General features: G+C 41.3%; 1 protein-coding gene across 1 annotated transcript in view; it reads right to left on the reverse strand.

Annotated features, from left to right (window-relative positions):
* LOC122807730 overlaps positions 1–13,427 on the reverse strand; it is a 583,588-nt gene that overhangs the window by 238,166 nt on the left and 331,995 nt on the right. The gene's annotated exons all lie outside the window — the stretch shown is intronic.

A 13,427-nucleotide genomic window follows, 5' to 3' on the forward strand; every position in this document is an offset into this window, starting at 1 on the left:
GAAGTCTCTGAATCAGCAGAGATGAAAGCGTTTATCTGATTGTGGATTTTAACCCATTGGAATAAATGGCTTTATGTGTGTTACAGTATTTTGACTGTGGATTTATTGTGAGAAATGAACGGCTTTTGTACAGCATAATATTGTGGTCCCTTGCTCTGCTTATGCCCTTTGTTTCCTATTTTTGTCACTTTTAGTTTATTTGGTGCAGTATTATGTCTTTGGGCACTGAAGAGGGGGACTCACTTATGCTGTTTACCCAAACAGTGAACAGCTCGTTTGCTGCACTGAATAGTTCACTAGAGAAACTCACACAATGGCTTGAACGACTGGAGAAAAATCAAACTGGTTACTCTCATCAAAATGCTTCCTCGACTGAACAGGAAGTGAATGCCCAGATACCACCAGCGTGCAGGTCTGCTCGACGCTTGCTGATGGAGCAGCCAGCAGGTTTACTTTCATTAAATCTCAACTCTTCCACACAGAATGAACTTGGTTCTCAACTGCTTTGCCAGAGGGGAAGTTATTTGGTTAATGGAGACGAGTGGCACCCGATAAGCCAGGAAGTGAATGTAAACTGTAATTGCAACCCCATAGTGAATGGTGAGATCGCTCTCAATGAATGGCTGAATTCAAACTTTTCCTTTGGGCACATGAACTCATTTACTACTGTAAGTAATGATAAATACATTGACAAAATACAAAAACTTGACAATTTGCTTCTTAAAATAAAGAAGCTTCAATTAGACAATGCTTACTTCAAGGAGTGCTTGAAAAATAAAATAGTGCCTAAAAGTTTGAGGATATGTCAGTTTCCTACTGGACTTATTGCTAATTCATTATTTCATAAAGAACATATGGCCATGTTTGATCACCATGACTTTGAATGTATGGAGATGGTTGTTAGATTTAATCAAAAAGATATTGATGTTTTAACTAAAGAGGCATGTGAACTGAATAAGGATATTACAAGTGATGAAATGCATGCAGTGAATGTTTTTGAATATAACCATGTTTTGAAGAGCATTGAAGGTCAAATTAATAGTATTACAAATTGGAAAATTAGGAAGACTGACAGGGATTGGGCACAGTAGGAGTCTAATACTGCTTACCCCGACCCACCGAAGTTCCAGGTTTGGGTAATAATATTAATACCAACAATAACAGCAATGTTAATGGCTATGTCATAGCACAAACAAATGACTTGGATGTTTTTTTTTTTTATATCAGGAAGATTTTCCACCCCTGAGGCGTTCTGAATGCATCAGGAAAAGGAACAACCGAGAGAATGCTCAGGAAATGTACCATCAAATGTATTGGCGGGGGGGAGCAATTCCAACTTCCGGGGGAACATGAGAGGTAGGCCGAGATACAGCACTTGGGGCCGGAGATAGCAGACATGTTAACCCAAATAGACCAACCCTCCATCATTTTAAATTCAAAAGGTGACTTTAAAGTATTTAATTTTTCCTCTATACATATTGTTCAGGTTACATGTAACTTACTGGCCAGAGGTATGTCCTTTGTTCCTACTAAATCTATCGATGTGAGCAACATTTTAGTAGATTTAAAACAATATGTAAGGAAACTGAATTTGAGTATAATGTTCCACAACATTTAATACACTAGGAACCCATTGTACATCTCTAACACATACAGCTCCCCACTTCACCCATTTTTACAATTGTTTGAAAGTATATGTGAGCTGGATTTACGGAACTTAGAACATAGAAAGTTTCAAAATATAACATATAATATGTCTAAAGATGAATTTGAATGCTTACAGAAATTGAAATCAAATGATGGGGTGAGAATTATGAAGCCAAATAAAGGGGGAGGTGTGGTGATTATGGATGTCAAATTGTATAATGATAAAATGAAAAGAATATTAGAGGGGAACATGTATAAAAAGTCTCATTAAATGAACTAAATGGAGCCTATAGAAGAATTAGAAGTGAACTCAATGATTTACTTATTGAAGGAAGCATTACCATTGATTAATTCAATTACATGAATGTTACCCATCTTAGGACACCCACTATCTTTGGTCTACCCAAAATCCACAAAGATCTCTATGACCCCCCCCCAATGAGACCTATAGTGGATAGTAGGGGATATATAGCACAGCCTATTGCTAAATATCTAGACTTTCAATTGAAGGAGGTATTGCAAGGTGAGGTCCATTTATGTAGGGACTCATGGGACTTTTTAAAAAGAATAAATAGTCTCAACTACTCAGACGCAGGAGTTTTTATGACCATTAACGTCAAAGATTTATACACAGTTATACCACACAAGTTAGGCATCGAGTGGTTTTGTGATTATTTTGTGGAAGAGAGAACAGCCCAAAATAAAGTTAATGTTTATGAACTAATGGAGACTGTGTTATACAACAATTTTATTTTATTCAATAATGAGTTTTATTTACAATTGGAGGGTGTGTTAATGAGTTCAGCATGTGGAGGTCTAGACACAAATGTGGTAATGCTCCAATGGGAAAATAAATTCTTATTAAATTCATCTTACTTCTCATTTTGTAAATGCTATGTGCAGTTTTTGGATGATATTTTTATTTTGTGGACAGGGCCCACTGAAATGAGCTATGAATTTTTAGATTATGTGAACAGCTCGACAACCTTTCTGAAGTTTATCCATACCACTGGCTCTGATGAAATTTCATATCTGGATATTAAATTGATGAAAGATAGGGAACAGAAAGTATTTAAATCAGAAATTTTCAGGAAATCCACGTTCTCAAACAACTATTTACACTATGAGAACTCTCATCCTTACAAACAAAAAAGAGCTGTAGTCAAAGGGCAGTTTTTAAGAGCCACACATATGGTCACATATTTTAACAGCTTTTTGGATGAATGTGACAGGTTGAAGGACATGTTTATTTTAGGGGTTACCCATCCAATCTTGTGAATGAAGTTATGTTAGAAGTAATTAACAAATGTGAAAGCGGACATTTTTTGCCTCACGCTCCATGGATCTAAACCTCACCACAACAATAAATAGGTCATGCTGGAGGGAGAGATTCCTGTCCCAGAGACTTCCCATGCTCTGGAACAAGATTCCAATCTACATTAGGCAGAGCTCCTCACTAACTCACTTCAAGAGGAACCTTGACGAGTGGATGGGAAACAGAAAGTTTACCCCAGGGATCACTTCAATGGCTCTGCTGGACAGAGGCACAGGGAACTAATCTAAGGGGGCGGCGAAAGCCAACACATTCCGGCTAGGCTTATAAATGCCTTCGTGTAGATAGCCTAGTACCTACCTATGAACCTATGAACCTAAATCTGAAGGTAATGCTACTCAGTGCTAGAAGTCTAAACCTCAAGATGCACTCTCTCGAGGCTCTCCTAAAAATGGAGAACATTGATATCTGTGCAGTAAATGAGACCTGGTTCAAAGCTTTAGAAAGCACCCCTGCAATACCAGACTACAACTCATAACACACCTTTCTGCCACCAAACCAGGACCAAAACATTAAAAGTGGAGGAGTGTCCATATTCACCAAGGATATTCACACCTCCAGGCTGGTTGCCCTATACAATGCATCTGAAATTCTCCAGGTACAATTAACACTAGGTAAGACTGCAATCCAAATTTTAGCTTGCTACAGATCCCCCGCCATGCCCCAAGATTCTCACTACACCTTTCTAAACATACTGGAAAATATTAAGATACAACCAAACACCCTAATAGTGGGTGATTTCAACTACCCTGCCATTAACTGGGAAAACTACTCCTGCACCAACACCTTTCTTCAATGGTTCTTGAAATTTATAAATTCCAACACCCTAGAGCAACTAATTCATAGTCCCACCAGGGGTACCAATATTCTAGACCTAGTCATTACCAGCATGGGAAATCGATGCTCCACACCAGTGGTCACCCCCTCGTTGGTCAGATCAGACCATAAGCTAATCACCCTTGACATCTTGCCATCCACATCCCACCCCCCTATATGGAAACCTCCATAAATACCTTCTCCAAAGCCAACTTCATTCTTCTCAAGTCACATGTAACTTCATGACACCCATGCAGATGGGAACTGGAAGTTCAACTGATGAATCCTACACTAAGGTGCTGTACGAGCACATTCACTCGTGCATGGACCGAGCCATCCCAAATAGAACCAAGGGCCTTAGCAAAACAGATTCCTGGTGCCAGAGCCATGGGCTCAAGCTAAATGCCAAAAAAGTATAGTTGTCCCCTTTGGGAAAAAATATGTACTTGTAAACTACCACATAGGTGGTAGTACACTAAACACCGAAAGTGTGATAAGAGACCTAGGGACACAGGTGGACAGTGGTCTCACCTTTGATAACCACATAGCCACAACAGTTATAAAATCCTTCTATATGGCACACCTCATCACTAAGAGCTTTTCATCCAGAAAAAAAGGAGGTCATTGTCCCTCTGTAGTCATCCCTCATTAGACCCATTATAGAATACAATGCCCCATTTGGTATGTACCTCACAAGACATCTGCAACAACTAGAAAGGCCACAGAAATACCTCACAAAAAGAATCACAGGCCTAAAGCAGTTGCCTTATGCTGACCGTCTAAAGAAATTCCAGCTATACTGTGTCGCATATTGTCTACTCAGAGGTGATCTCTGCCTAACATACAAGGCCATGTCAAACCCAAAGTTGTTGGACATGCTACACTTAAATAAATCCCAGTCCCTCCGAGCCACATGCTCCAGGGATCTTTACCTTGTCATTACGATGAATAGAACATGCTGGAGGGATAGGTTCCTGACCCAGAGACTCCCCATACTCTGGAATAGGCTGCCCATACATGTCAGGCAGAGCACCTCAATGGCCCTCTTCAAGAGGAACCTTGACGATTGGATAGGAAATAGGAAATTCACCCCGGGGATCACATCAGTAGCCCTGTTAGACAGGGGTCCAGGAATGTAAATATTTGTGGGAAGCAATGGCCAGAGATTCATTATGGCTAGGCTTGTATAGGCCCTAGGGCCGATAGCCTAGTACCTACCTATGAACCTATGAACTTATGTTATTCAGCATCTGCTAAATCAGGGGTAATAGAAGCTGTTCCTCATTCTCATAGAGGGGAAGGTTTCTATACAGGCACATTTGTGGTACCAAAAAAGAAGCCTTATGGTGACCAGTCTCAAGCCCTTCCTTTCTAAACTACTTTGTGAAAATTACAAAGCTCCAAATGTTACCCTGTCATGACTTGCTACATCTCAGTTCCCATTTAAAAATTTTTAGAGACCCAAGATGTAAAGATTCTTATCACCACACTACTATAGCACCAGATTTCAAATGTTTCTTACGGTTTTCTATGTCTGGATTATACTTTAAGTTCTCTGCATTTTCTTTTGGGTTGTCCACCTCTATAAGAGTATTCACAGTGTATATCTCCAGTGATAGACTACGGCAGACTGCAAGATATTCACATTTCATCTTATTGAAATGACTTACTTATCTTTGCAGTGCCTTTTTCAAAGTGTCAGGAATCTCTCACTTGGGTGTAAGATATCCTTCGTAGACTGGGGTTTCAGGAGAACATCCACACCTCTGGCATAACTCCTTCTCATAATATTGTTTTCCTGGGGTGTCTCTTAAAAACCTCAGCTCAAAGAGCTTTGCTTCCACAGGAAAAGTAGATCTGTATTTAGATCTATACCTAAGTTTTTTTCACTCAGACCAAGGCCTCAACAAGGGAATTTCTCAGAATACTAGGATTCATGGTATGCATGATTCTCACCAGACTCCACTTGAGGAAAATTCAATGATACTGAAAATCCAATATCAACATCCACTGACAGTTCAGATTTCTGTTTTGGTATTTGTGAAGTTGAACTTCTTTAGTGGATAGACCATTTTTGATGCACAGCTCAGTTTCATCGAAATCCAGGTCGTCCCTTTTCATTCCAGATCCAGCAAACTTTGCCTGAGGAGTGGTGTATGTGGGAGCAAAAGTACAGGGACTATGGAACAAAAAAAACAAACAGAGCAAAACACATAAATGTAAAAGAAATGGCAGTAATAAATGCTACCAACTCTCCAAGTCATCTATGAATCCTAGGACAACTACGAGTGGTTACAGACAACACAACTGCAGGCTAGCATTGGTAGCCTTGGATATAACTCTTAAGCATAACCTCACTCTACAGGCTTATGACATTCCGTCACAGCAAATTTTGTTGGCAGACAAGCTAAGCATCACCTTGACAGACCCAAATAAATGAAGACTGAAGCAGGGCTTTTTTCCAGAAACTGACCAGCAGTACAGAACACATCAGACAGATCTATTTGCCTCCATGCAAGAAGGTCTGGAAAACCGATGCATTCTCATTTACTTAGACTGGATTTTTTCTGTATGCTTTTTCACCCCTTCCAATGATATCCAAAATCATTCTTAAGATTCAGAAGGATTCTCCAAAGATCATTGTGGTGAGTCCTTTTTGGACCAGGCAACAGTGGTTCTTCCTTCTTTGTAAACGGTAAAAAGAAATTACCACAAGCTTTCTCACAGACTGGACCTTTAGACAAGACAGGGTGTATTTGATGCACCTCACCTTTTAACAACTTTAACTAACTGTCAGACAATTCAGATATTATCTTGTCTGAATTAAAAGTTTCAGAAACTCTGATCAGTTATTCATTTCTTAAGAAGGTAAGAAAAGAAGACAACCTGTGCCAAAAGGTAATTCTAGACAGGATCAAGGTTCACTCTACCAGTGCCTTGACTTAATCTGTTTTTTCTTTTGAAAAGGTTGGATTTTAGAAGTATTCTAGCAGCAGTAACTTGGTCTCTGTGGATACATTTACATAAGCACTACAAACTAGCTTCCTTCTCCAGATCAAGAATATGCTTTACTAGTATTCTCCACATTCTCCTGGACCCTCACCTTCAATCCTCCCATTTAGTATAAGCTATCGTAATCCCCACATAGCTAAGGCTACTGCATAGTGATTAAATGATGAATATAGAACAGCTGTATAAGTAAACTTACCATAACAATAGATGTTCGAAAGATCACTGCTGCAAAAGATACTCCATCCATCCATCCCCATTATTTTTGTATGTTTTGGTTTGCAGGCTGAGGACTTTTATTTTTAGTTTCCTGTCATTGACCTCATTTATAGCTCTAGCCTCAGTCTCTTAGCCGGCATGAAAGCTGTGAAGTGTTTTGTACCAAAACCCATCTATTTTTCTCTACCTCTGCTCAAGCTGGTAATAGTTTGGACATGTGGATGGAGTTCTTAAGCTTTGGATGATGGTCCACTGTTATATCCTTAGCAGTATATAATCCATGTATCTAAGGCTACTGCAACAGTGATCAGTCAAACATCTACTGTACTGGTAAACTTACTTACACAACTGTATGACTTTCAGGTTTGTAAACATGCTTCATTGTCATTATTACAAAGATTCACCCAGACTCTGCTACAGTTTGCTGTGAGGGAAAGGTTAGTTTGCTTTTTATTTGTTGTATTTTGTATTACATTATTGCCTTTTTCTATTTTGTATACTGTGATTTGCTTTCTTTACACTGTGTTTTACTTGTATTCTGCTTTTAACTGCATAGTAAAACTTGAAAGGAGACCACAGCTCTGTCTCTTGTGAGTCAGACAGAACTTTTTCCCACCGTCCCACCCAGTTACTGTTGTGTTCTTAAACACCATTGTCTTTCTAGCTGCCTGCCCCTTATGTTAATTTGACCATATATCTCATTTCCTCTCTGCTTTTACTAGCTGGTGTGAGTAAACACAAAATTATCATTTTATGAAATCACTCCCCTTCAACTATTTAAATTTATTGGTCATCCTATGTTATTCCATAATACCAGAATACAAAAGTGACTACTCCTTTTCAATCTATCTTGCTGTTTTTTAAAATAATGATCCACTAAAACTTAACTTTTAGACAAGTAAAACTTAAGTTACTTACTTTCCCATATAATTCCTCTAGTGCACATTACAGTGTTTAGGATACACCATTTTTTTCATCTTACCTTTAAGCATCTATTACAAGATCACCAGTTATTAGAGAGTCCACATTCTTCCTCTCAGTAGTCATCTCTTGGAATTAGTGCTTCTGTTTTCTTCTGGTGAGAGAAGAGTGCAGTTACATTATTTCCTGGAGACTGCTGATCACAAAAGAGTTTAATAACTGCTTTATAGGTGACAGCTTGCAATCTGTGCTTATATTCTGATCCTGGTGAGAGTAGCAGCAGAGTGCATTGATTCCTGACTCTTTCTGGTTGGAGAGTGAGTGTCAGTGGTTAACGTACCTGATTGGTCTGGTTGCTATTTGAGGCATCTACCAGAAAATGGCTACAGGCCTGCAGAACCTTGCATCATCTGGGACAAGACTGTGAATCACCAAACAAGCCGTGGCCTGGTTCTCTTCTTGGGATTGATGCTAACATTTTGCTTCTGGTAAGAGAAGAAGCAAAGGAGTGTTGTATCCCAACAGAGTGAAGCTGTGGTGAGACCAGCATTAGTAGTAGCCAGGCAGTAGTCATTCATGCGACTCCCCTTTTCATCTTTCTTAACAAGCTAATTCTTTGTTTTCAGTAAGTACTGCTTGATTTCTTTCTAACTTCAGAATATCTGCCTAAATATTTCATCCTTACATTTTCAGAGTCTACTTATTAGTTTCCCCTCAAGTGCTTGGCAGTGCTCTGTACAGACTCAGACATCCTGAGTGACATTTTTACTGTAAAAGGGCTAAATAATGAAACAGCATCAGTACTTAGTAATAATGACCATCCCTCCTGGCATGTCTAAAGGTCAGTTCCTGTGCTTTCTCCTATTAACCTGGTGAACTTGGGCATTCTGAGGCAGTGTAGCAACTGCCTCATGTACACAGGCAACCTTCTCCTCTTACCTCCCAACACTCAGACTTGTGAGAGATGCACTTATATATCCAAATTGGAAGCCATGCACTCTCAAGCCAAGACCAGAATAGCTGATCAAAAGAAGGTCAACACCTGCACTAAACCACATGCAACACAAAGCCCTCCAGAACACCCACCATCACAACTCTCCCATAAAAACACAAACCACACACCCACCTTCACGGAGGCTCTCAATATAAATCTACCCAAAAAGCAGAGACCTCCAAGGCAGAAATGCACTCAACCACCACAACACAGCAGAAACCACAAGACATAGCTCACCTACACAGTGTGCCCCTCAACCTAAGCCCCTAAGGCAAAACAGCTTGCCCAATAGACTAATCATAGGTGACTCGATAGTGAGGCACACTGATGTCTCACTCACTAGGTTGAATAAGAAGGCAACAGTCAGCTGTCTATCAGGTGCCAGAATCCAGCACATAACACATGCACTCAGGTCACTCCACAAGTACAAGTATGACTCTGTCACTGTCCATGTGAGTGTGAATGACCTGAGACACACCTCCCTGGACTACATAAAAAGAGACATGGTGGAGTTTCAGATTATGTGGCCCAGGCGGGTATGACCCTAGCCCTGAGCAGCATCCTACCGTCACCCAGAATGATATGCAGTAGAAGCAGAAAATGATTGACTTCAATAATTGGCTAAGTTTCTGGTGTCATTCTAAGGGGATCCAGTATCTGTTAGCTTGGGATGACATGATAGACAGACCTCAATGCTTTGCCAGAGATGGCCTGGATCTGTCACCCCTGGGTTTCTGGATACTGGCTAAAGCTCCTGCCACCCCTATAGTTCCTTTTTAGGTGATGTTCCAAAGACCAAATTACCACTGTAACAGCTATAAATACATGTAATCTGAGGGTCATACTGCTCAATGCTAGAAGTCTAAATCTCAAGATGCACTTGCTTGAAGTACTCCTCAAAATGGACAACATCGCCATTTGTGCTGTAACAGAGACCTGGTTTAAAGCAGCAGAAAGCACCGCTGCACTATCAGGCTATAACTCATTCCACACCTTTCGGCCCCACAACATGGACCGAAACACCAAAGGCGGTGGTATCTCCTTATTCATAAAGGATATACAAACCTCCAGACTAGTAGCCCATCAGAATGCATCTGAGATACTTCAGGTACAATTAACATTGAGTAAAACTGTGATTCAGGTTGTAGCCTGCTATAGGTCCCCAACCATGTCCCAAGACTCTCACTCCACTTTCCTAAGTACCCTGGAAACTATTAGGGTCCAACCCAACACGCTGATACTAGTTGAGTTCAACTACCCCTCCATCAAATGGGAAAACTACTCATGCACCAATACACTGGACCAATGCTTCCTGGAATTCATCAGTTCTAATGCCTTGGACCAGCTCATTCTTACTCCCACTAGAGGAAGCAATATCCTTGACCTGGTTATTACTAACATGGGCAACCATTGATCTACTTCAAAAAAAGCAAGAGCCAGCAAAACAGTGACAATAAGATTTATTTTAATACAATAAGGAGAACAAACAGGCTCTTGCTTTTTTGAATTATACTGAGGACTTTTGGGGCCATGCAGCTACCATACTTGCAGGTTATTTCCACTTGAATGAACTGTTGATCTACACCAATAGTCAATTCCTTCCTGGTTAGATCCGACCACAAACTAATAACCATGGAAATCCACATCTCACCCTCACCCCCCACAAAGGTAACCACCATGAAAAACTTCTCCAAAGCTGACTTTGGGCTCCTAAAAACAGAGGTAGCTAACTTCACGGCACCCATGTCAATGGAAAATAGATGCATGACTGCCAAATCATACAACAATGTACTGTACGAACATGTACATGAATGCATGGAACTAGCCATACCCAACAGAACCATGATTCTCTCCTCCAAAAAGGAAGCCAACCTGGTGGTCCCCCTGCCATTAATAAACTCTATAATAGAAGGAGGAAACTGTTGCAGAAAAATGTGAAGTCCCAAGACTGGAAAAACTCCCTTATTAGCCTCAACAAAAAGTTGAGATCCCTTATCAAAACCTCTAAAGCCAGCTATGAAGGCAGAATAGTGGCAGACACTAAAAACAACCATAAAGCCTTCTATAGTTATATGAAGAATCTCCATGGCAATACCCAGATTTGGGCTGAGTTACTGCACAATGGTACCTCCTATACTGAGCCAACAGATATTGCCAGCATACTGGTCGACAGATTCAGTGCCATCTTTTCCCCTCCCCCCTAAAGGACCAATCACATTACCAGAGGAATGCCAGGCACCCAGCATTACTGCAGCACAGGTTAATGCTGCATTGTCCAAGGCCAAGAATACAGGTTCCATGGGACCTGACAATATCGCTGGATGTGTTCTACATGCACTACACAGTGAACTGGCACCACCTCTGTGTGCCCTGTTCAGTCACAGCCTCACCTCAGACTTTGTCCCTACTGAATGGCGCACTGCTACAGTCATCCCTCTCCATAAAGGGGGAGCGACTACAGACCCTGGGAATTATCGCCCCATTAGCCTGATGAGTCTGATATGTAAGACTATGGAGTGCATCATCATAAACCTAATTAACAAGGATATTGGGAATCTCCAAACTCTACATTCCACTCAGTTTGGTTTTGTGAAAGGTACATCATGCCTGCTCAACCTGGTTGACTTCTCTGAGTCAGTCACCAGAGCTGTGGATGAGGGCAAGGCAGTTCATACAGCCTACCTCGATCTGGCCAAGGCCTTTGATATCATTTCCCACTCAGGAATTATTGATAAACTCACCAAACTAGGCATCAACCCCTATATCACTAGATGGGTTGCAAATTGGCTCACAGATAGAACCCACAGTGTGAAAGTAGTGGACTCCATGTCAGACTGCCGACCAGTCACGAGTGTTGTCCTACAGAGATCGGTCCTGGGTCCTCTCCTGTTTGGCATCTACTTCTCAGAAGTCCACGCCAACATGGAGGGACTCTGGGTGACCAAGTTTGCAGACAACTGCAAGCTGTGAGCCATTATTAACTGCCCAAGTGATGCAGACATCCTACAGAAAGGCCCCACTGAGATCAATGACTGGTGTTGAAACCATGGCCTTAAGCTTAATGCCAAAAAATGCATCGTCATCCCCTTTGGGAAAAACTCAGTTCCCACTGATTACCACATCGATGGCAGCCCACTGAACACCGAAGGCGTTATAAGAAATCTGGGGACACAGGTTGACAGCAACCACTCCTTCAACCACCACATTGCCACTGTGGTCAGAAAGCCCTTCTATGTGGCACATCTCATTACCAAGGGTTTTGCATCCAGGAAGAAAGAGGTTATCATCTCCCACTACTCTTCCCTCATTAGGCCAATCATCGAGCATAATGCCCCATTTGGCATGTACCTCACTAGACACATGCAACAGCTGGAAAGGCCACAAAAGTACCTCACAAAGAGGATCCTAGGCCTTAAACACATGTCCTACATGGACAGACTCAAAAAAAAAAAAAAAGCTCCAGCTATTCTTTGTCTCATATCGTCTACTAAGAGGAGATCTCTGCTTGACTTACAAAACCATATCTGACCCAGTTCTGTTAGAAATGCTACATCTAAAGAAATCCCAATCCCTCCGCACCACATGCTCCAGAGACCTGAACCTCATTACCACAATCAAAAGAACATGCTGGAGGGACAGGTTCATAACCCAGTGACTGCCCATGATCTGGAATAGACTTCCCATACATGTCAAGCAGAGCACCTCACTGGCCCTCTTCATGAAAAATCTTGATGAGTGGATGGGAAATAGAAAGTTCACCCAGGGGCTCTCTCCAGTGGCTCTACTTGATAGAGGCACTGGGAACTAATATCGGGCAGCGCAATGCCTGGGCACTTCTATGGATTAGGCTTGTAAAAGCTCCAGGGCCATTAGCCTAGTACACATCTATGAACCTATGAACCTATTATTATGTCTGGCTGACTCAAGAAGGATCAACCTGTCTCTGAACTCTGTCTACAGCCTCTGGGTCTGGCTGTCTTCTACCTTTATTACCTTAGTTTGCTGTTCTGTGTGCTTGTAAGTGTTCAAGTGCTCTTATTCTGCACTTATTACTGCTTGTTAGTAGCTTGATTAAATTTGTCTGCTATTCCAAGCATCTTAGTGTTGGTTTTAGCACTTGTGCTTCAGGCCAGTTATTTTACATTTAGGGTTTTTGTGGGTAAACCTTATCAAACCCTGCTCTCCATAAGTCTGCCAAGTATTCAGAACACTATGTCTGGACAATTCCCATCAGTTTCCCCTGCCAGCCTGGTCGACAAGGTCATACTGAGACAGTGTAGCAATTGCCCTCATAGTCAATGACAGTCCCCTTCTCCTAGCACATAATTCTACTTGCGAGAACTGCATCTACATCAGTAACCTGGAAGCCATGCTCTCTCTCACACCACACTCAGTACTCCTGACAAAGAGGAGATTGCCAGCACAAACACCAAACCACCCAAATCACAAAGTCACACACCCACCTATGCAGGGGTCCTCAACAAAAAC

Source organism: Protopterus annectens, chromosome 7.part1, assembly GCF_019279795.1.
Source record: "Protopterus annectens isolate FY-2018-M chromosome 7.part1, PAN1.0, whole genome shotgun sequence".
Lineage (NCBI taxonomy): Eukaryota > Metazoa > Chordata > Ceratodontiformes > Protopteridae > Protopterus > Protopterus annectens.